This window comes from Aegilops tauschii, chromosome 3, assembly GCF_002575655.3.
Source record: "Aegilops tauschii subsp. strangulata cultivar AL8/78 chromosome 3, Aet v6.0, whole genome shotgun sequence".
Lineage (NCBI taxonomy): Eukaryota > Viridiplantae > Streptophyta > Magnoliopsida > Poales > Poaceae > Aegilops > Aegilops tauschii.
The window spans coordinates 418,102,648-418,110,237 of record NC_053037.3 but is presented as its reverse complement, the minus strand read 5'-3'; positions in this window follow the sequence as shown (position 1 = coordinate 418,110,237).

The window sequence follows — 7,590 nt, the reverse complement described above, 5'->3', positions numbered from 1 at the left end:
CGGCCTGGAGGGTGGCTTCGCGGTCCTGCACCACCTTCAGGGCCGCCTTGTGGCCTTCCTCCTGGTTGGCCAGCTTCTTGACCAGGCGGTCGCGCTCCTGCATCAAGGCGGCGAGCTCGGCATCCTTGGCACGAAGGGCAGTCTGAGACTCTCCCAGCTGTGCCCTCAGACTGGCGTTGGCCGCTGCAGAGACGGCAGAAAAAGAAAGAACAAGTAAGAGGAAGTCGTCAAGGAAGATCCGACTCGACTGCTCAGCAGTCGGCCCGAATCTCGGGGACTACACCCAGTGGGTGCGCTGACGCGCCCCCACATGAGATAAAGAACAAAGCACGTACCTCGGCTCTCAGTAAGGTCGGCGGTCTTCTGAGTCAGCTCCCGAGCCTGGGAGTTGAAGGCGGCCGCTCGAAGGTTGTGGTAGTCCTGCAAGATGGATAGAAGATCGAAGTAAGAACAAGAATAGCAAAGGCAAATCCACCAAGAAGTTCCAAGCCGCCTGCTCAACAGCCGACTCGGAACTCGGGGACTACACCCAGTGGGTGCGCTGACGCGCCCCCACGGAAGAAATCAAGATCAAGAAGAAATCAAGATCAAGAAGAAGCAAGATGGGAGTACTAAACCGGATGGCCGCCCGCGTCGCGAGGAACTCGTCGGTGAAATGCCTCAGCGCCGCAGCTTGGCCCTGGAGCCGGGTCTGGACGTCCTGTGCAGCCACGTTCACCACGGCCGTCCCTCCGCCTGGCGTCCACCCCGAGGTAGCGCTGGCCGCCTCTGCATCCCGGGCCGACGAACTGGCCGGCTGCGGCTCCGACGCGGCCTTCTGTGGCTCCGACGCGGCCTTCCCCGCGCGACGACTCGGGGGCGTCTGGACGGCCATCTCAGTCCTCGCGGCCGGCTCGCCCTCCGCCGACTGTGCAGGCGGCGGGTCAGGCTGACTGCCTTGAGCCGCCCCAGTCGGCGGGGTCGGCACCGGCGCCCTCTCCAGGATGATAACGTCGTCGTCTCTCCCCAGCCCTGGCCGGTCGCCGCTGGCTCCCTCTGGCGAGGGCTCAATGTCCCCAGGCGCCATGATGCGCAGCGGGGTGACCATCAGGACCTCCCCCACTGCCGCTGCAGCTGCAGCCTCTGCTTGAGCCCTGGCTACGGCCTCGGCGGGTGCCTTCGCCGCCTCCTCCTCCCGTGCCGCCTGGGCGGCGGCCGCCTCCCGCGCCTCTCGCTCCGCCCGTGCCTCCCGCGCGTTCCTTTCTGTCGCCTCCTGAAGGTCGGCACGGGGGTCCACGCGGCGGGTGGTGCGCCCAGAGCCCCTCGGCGACTCAACGACGGAGGGGGCAGCCGCCCGCTCAAGCGACAGCGGAGCTCTGATCGTTGGAGAAAAAGACAAGGGTTCAGGAACCACCAGAGAAAAGAAAGAAAAAGAGTATACGAAAGAAAGTGAACTTACGCCGACACGGTCTGCGGTTGCTTCACCGTCTTGCGGAAGCGAGCCACCTTCGCGGTCGCCTCCTCCCGCCTGGTGGCTGCCGCCCCACCCTTGGGTTTCTTCGTCCGGCTACCGAACAAACCCTGGGCGGCGCGACGCTTCTGCCCTCCGCCCCGAGCAGGCGGTGCAGCAGAGGAACCCGCGCCGCGTCCAGATGTCGGCTGGCGGCGCGGGGCGACTTCGGCCTCATCATCGTCCGGCCAGTCGTCGAAGGTAACTCCGAGCCCGGAGCCGCCTGCTTCGCCGCCGGCTTGGCCACCACCCGGCTCGATGTTGTCGTCCATGCCGGCCGCCCCCAAGTCGGGGTCCTCCTGATCGTGTTCCGTCCGGTCGGGGACGAATCGACGCTCCACGTCTGACCCGCCGGCCGACCGAAGAAGAGGGCTCTGTCGAAGAACAAGCTGACTAAGTCAGAGTCGGCCAAGAGGAACTCGGAAACAAAGCAAAGAAAAAGAAAAAGAGACAAGGAGAACATACCGTAGGCGGCGGATTGGCTCGGCTATATGGCTCCTTGCCGAACTGCCACTTTTCGGTGAGTTTGCAGTTCGCAAGGTAGTTCACCATATAGGCGACCTCCTCGCGCGGCATCTCCTTGGCGCACATTCGGCTCGGATCGAGCTGGCCGCTCATCTGACAGATCAGATGAGGCCGGCTCTGGAGCGGAAGAACCCGGCGCGTGACGAATGCGGCCAGCAGGTCGGGCCCCGTCAAGCCCTCCGACTGGGTCAGCTCTCGCACTCGGGCGACGGCGGCGGACCCGGCCGGCGTCAGAGTCACAGCCCGGAAGGACCACTGGGGCCGCCTGCCCGCCAGAGGGCCGGCTACGTAAGCCGGCAGGTTGATGTAGTCACCCCGCGGGGCGATGTTCCGCACGTAGAAGTACGATTTTTGCCATTTCTTCACCGATTGGATCAGCGTGATGACGGGGAAGGGGTTGTCGGCGACCGACCTCCGCGACGCGATGAAGGTGCCAGTCTGAGCCGGCACGCCCTGCATGCGCGTGCCCAGCTTGGACTGGAAGACCTCCCCCCAGGGCTCGAGGGTGGGGAGGACGCCGAGGCAGCCCTCGCACAGGGTGACGAAGGTTGATAGCAGCACCACCGCGTTTGGGGTGAGGTGGTGCGGCTGGAGCTGATAGAAATCGAGCCAGGAGCGGAAGAAGGCGCTCACTGGCAGGCCGATGCCGCGCAAGAAGTGCGAGCGGAAGACCACCCGCTCGCCCTCCCGCGGCTCCGGCGTAATCTCCCTTGCCGGCGCAAGGCGGACCTCCACCTTGTCCGCGGCCGGCAGCCGCCGAGTATTGCGGAGGAACTCGACGTGATCTTTGTGGACGTTGGAGCCGTCCCAATCCCCGCCTTACTGCTCCATGGCGGGAGGCATGGCAAAAACTAGCGCGGCGGCGGAGGAACGTGCGGTGGAAGAGCGCGGCGGCGAGGCGCTGTTGCGAGAAACGGCGAGCGAAGAAGAAGATGGAGGAAGTAGGAGGAGCGTGCGAGGGTCTGCCGCCCTCCAACTCCCCCTACTTATAGCTTCGCAAGGCGAGGCCAAAGAGGCCGGACGTGGGGGGGAGACGTGGGATTAACTGCACCCATTCCCCCCACGCCCCGCGATTATTGCGTCCTAAAGGCGAGCCGAAACTGCCGCAAGGAGACGTGCGGGCGGTTTCGGGATACAGAGAATCCGCGCCTGGGGCCAGGCGCGGACGTGGCGGGCCCCCGCCATGCGGCGACGTCCCGTCATGCGCGTGGGCTGGCAGGCTTTCTGGCCAAGGGAGGCCACGTGGTTCGCAGATGGCAGGTGGCCGGCCCGCGGCCCGGAGCACACGCTAGCGAGCTCCCGCCCTCCGACTCCGGAGTTTTCGACCAAGGCGACACGTTTAACCAAAGCCGGCTCCCAGCTGCCGACTTGTCAAGATAGGAAGCTGATCGAGCTTCTCAACCCCTATTCCACCTCGAAGCCCAATCAGCTTTGGGGACTACTGTCGGAGCAAATGGCCACGGGTAGCCAAGCCGACTGCCCCTGGTTCTTCTGAAAAAATTATCAGGCCTTTGGGCCTCCACACTCCAAGCATTGGGCCGCCTTCCCTGGCCGGCTACCTCTGAAGCCGACTCCCGGAAGGCGACCCAGCCTCAACGACCTCCCCCCAGGACAACTACGGGGTGGCCGACTCCAGAGAGCCGGCCAAGAAGAGCGCCGGCTCCAAGCAGTCGGCCGAGACCACAACCACCAAAGCTACACCCACATAACGGTGACAAGACGGGGTGTGGCCACAGTGCGGCCCACTACCCCCGAGGCCCGAGGTAGGCATGGCCACAGGAGGTCGTACGGGATGACCGTCTCCTGTTCGGCTCGGCACTGTAGCCATGCCAGCCTCAACGTCATCCACGACCGACTCCTGTACGGCCCGCAGGCGGCGGGCCCCCTCCGCCAGAGAGAGGCGCGGAGGCGGCCCGGCCTCCCCCAGTCGGCCGAGGGCGTAGCCGGCCCCCAGAAGCCGGCTACCCCCTTCCTCGAAGCAGGAGCCCCATTAAGGAGACAAGACGAGGTAAGGCTACAGTGAGAGCCCCCGAGGCAGCCCACTGTAGCCACGCTTACCTCGACAAAGCCCTCGTCATCAGAGGCGAGGCTACAGTAAGCAGCCGCCGACAAGACCCTAGGCGGTGGGGCCGGCCTGTCGACCAAGAAGCCGGCAGCCGGCGGGACCCACCAGTCGGCGGGACCCAACAGCCGGCGGAGAGGCCGGCGAGCGTAGACACTGACGGCTGGGACCAGTGCCCAGCCGGATTACCATTGTACCCCCGAGGGGTAGGCCTATATAACCCCCCCGGAGCACCCATGCAAAGGGTTGGCTTCTAAGCATAACACACACACCATAGTGAGGGAGAAGTGAGAGCTAGCCTCGTTCTTCTTTTCCCTTGCACCCAACAGCTCTAGGAGCGATTGTAGTTACCTTTTCTGATCTAGTGATCATGCGGAGACCCCGCAGAGCAGGACTAGGGGTGTTATATCCTCGGAGAGCCCCGAACCTGGGTAAGATCCGCCGGCGTGCATGTCTTCGCCTCATCCCGTTTCCAGGCACCGGCGACGTCTTATTGGCACCCACAATGATAAGCCATCCATTGGCATATGTCGCACCAACCACCCGACAGGGCTATAGATAATATGTACACTAATGGCGCACCACACATGTGGTGCGCCACTACTATATACTAATGGCGCACCATGCGTTGGTACGCCATTAGTGTCCAAATACTAATGGCGCACCACATCCACGGTGCGCCACTACTAACAATTTTTTTTTCAAAACTAGTAATGGCGCACCAGAGGATAGTGCGTCATTACTAGTTTAACTAGTAATGGCGCACCACACCCTCGGTGCGCCACTACTAACAATTTTTTTATTTTTTTGTCAAAACTAGTAATGGCGCACCACACCCTCGGTGCGCCACTACTACCAATTTTTTTTCAAAGTTAGTAATGGCGCACCGTGGGTGTGGTGCGCCATTACTAGTTTGACTAGTAATGGCGCCCAAAAATTCCACCGAATGCACCCCCCCTGTGAACCGCCTTTTTAGTTTTAGAAAAAATAAAATAAAATGATGGAAATGTCAAAAAAATAAAATAAGTTTCCCATGTGTATGTGGTCTAGTTGTTGGGGAAATTTACAAATATGAATTTCGACTTTATTTGCAAAATCTCTGTGCAATTTGTAAAATGGGCATAACTTTTGCATATGAACTCGGATTAAAAAGTTTTTTATATCAAAAATCATCTACTCGAAAAGTTACATACGAATTGAACCGGGGGAACCCCGTTCAACATCTTCAAAATCCCCAAAAACCTAACAGACGAAAGATACGGGGCTTTTAAGATCTAGAGGGGAGAAAAATGAAAAAAATTCAAACTTACTAGTGGCGCACCATTTTCTAGGTGCGCCACTAGTAACAGAAAAAAAAATTGGTTTAAAAAAATTGATTTTTTTTCAAAATATGATACGTAATATGACCGGGAAGTTTGAAATATTTTTTCAAAATTTCATCACACTCATGAACATGAACAAAGTCCTAGACATCAACAAGGTTTAATAGGATTGATATGCTAGATATATCAACAAGTGCGTGTTAAGTGAGCTGGTGCTGGGGTTGGATCGAACTCTGAAGTTAAGCGTGCTTGGGCTGGAGTAGTGTGAGGATGGGTGACCTTTCGGGAAGTTTGACCACGGAGTGCGATTTGACTTGAGATTAAGCATATTGACCCGAGATTAAGCCATAGTGACCCGAGATTAAGAAAAAAAGAAAAAAAGATTGAAAAAAATATTTCTAAAAAAATTTGAAAAAAAATGTTAGTAATGGCGCACTTCTATGTGGTGCGCCATTACTAAGTCAGATAGTAATGGCGCACCGTGTGATGTACTAATGGCGCACCAGGCGCACTGCCTGGTGCGCCTACCAGATACTAATGGCGCACCTGTGGTGCGCCATTAGTAAAACATTCTAATGGCGTGATGCTAGTGGCGCACCTCTGTAGTGTGCCATTAGTAGGCAAAACAGGTGCGCCACTAGCAGGCCTTTTCCTGGTAGTGTGAGGCGCAGGACGGTGTGGTCGAAGTGGTTCTGGTATGGCGCACGTCGGCGTGGGTGTCGTGGAGGCAGCTCTGCCTCGGCTTCAGCTGCTAAGTCCTTGAGGGCGTTGCGGTTGCGGTTGCGTTGGACGACGACGTCGGGGTACCGGCTCCGGCGTGACGGAGGAGGGCGGCGGTGGATTGGGCACGATGGGGTGGAGGACGGAGGAGGCTGGGGTTTCGCGGCTGGTGGAGAGGGTGTTTTGGCGCCCACGGAGTATGAATGGGGAAATAGAGGGAGGGGATTAAGGGTGAAGAATGTTTCGGTTTGGGACGCGCTTGTTTGAAATTTGGGGAAAGTTACAAACTTTGCCCCCATCTAAAATTTCGGACATATTGCGGGTTGGGGGTAGGACAGTAATCTCAGGTGTCCCAAATGGTGGGCGGGATAGATTTCGGCCGAGCGCATGGGTGTTTAGGCGCCCATGGTGTATGAATGCTTCTAGGAGGCGGTTGAGACTGGCGTCTTGGTGAAGTTACAAACCTACCCCGGTTTAGACCTTTGGACATCGGGCCGATAGGCTACACGTGCTTGAGTCAGGAGTAATTTCCTACCACCAAACATTAGTCTCGCGCGGTTTCGGGTGACCAAGAGGCTTATTTGGCGCTTCGTTCAATATTTGGGAGCAGAAGAATTAACGTTTTCGGTTCTCTTGAATTGAACTTTCAGGATTTGTCAAACTTCACAAATCTTTACTCTTGAAAATCCTAAAACAACGATTATTTTCGAATGGATGGGGGACATTTGAATATACATTGTACATGAGTATATATTAAAAAATATGCAACTTACCTCAGTTCATGCATGGTTCCAGATATAATCTCCTTGGTTGCAAAAAAATAGTTAGACATGCGTGTGAATATATAGCATGTTCAAACGCAGAACAAAGATTGATGCCCCCTTTTAGATCTGATTTACAAATGCCATTATCTCAGGTTCAAATGGATGAATGCACTTCCTATGAATTCGAATCTTCGAAACCCCCTTTATGTTGAATTCAACATGTATTCTATTTCGTAGCTAGCAATTTGGAATGTATCCATGTAAGTGACAAATGTATAAAGTGCTTCACACTAACAACATGGAGTGCACTAATTAATGTTTTATATATGAATTGCAAAAGCAATGCATTGCCTGTATTTCAAACCGCTCTTATTCTATGGATCGATAATATGAAATAAACACATGCACATGTTAGAATTCAATAGAGTATGGGTGTCTGATAGACCAATTTTCGTTCATACACAAATTGCAAAATTCATGATCTCATCCAAAAATAATAATGCCATTTATATTTTAATTTAATGCGTAGAACCGCCTTTTACACGTAGATGCACTATGCCTCGGCTCGTTCTCACAAATGTGCTATATATCTCTCTATCTAATGCATAAGTGCACACACTTTATATACATCGGCATTTCTCTTTCACACATGCTCACAATCTCTCCCAGGGTGTCGGGGTGTCTCACGCACACACTCTCTCTGTATCT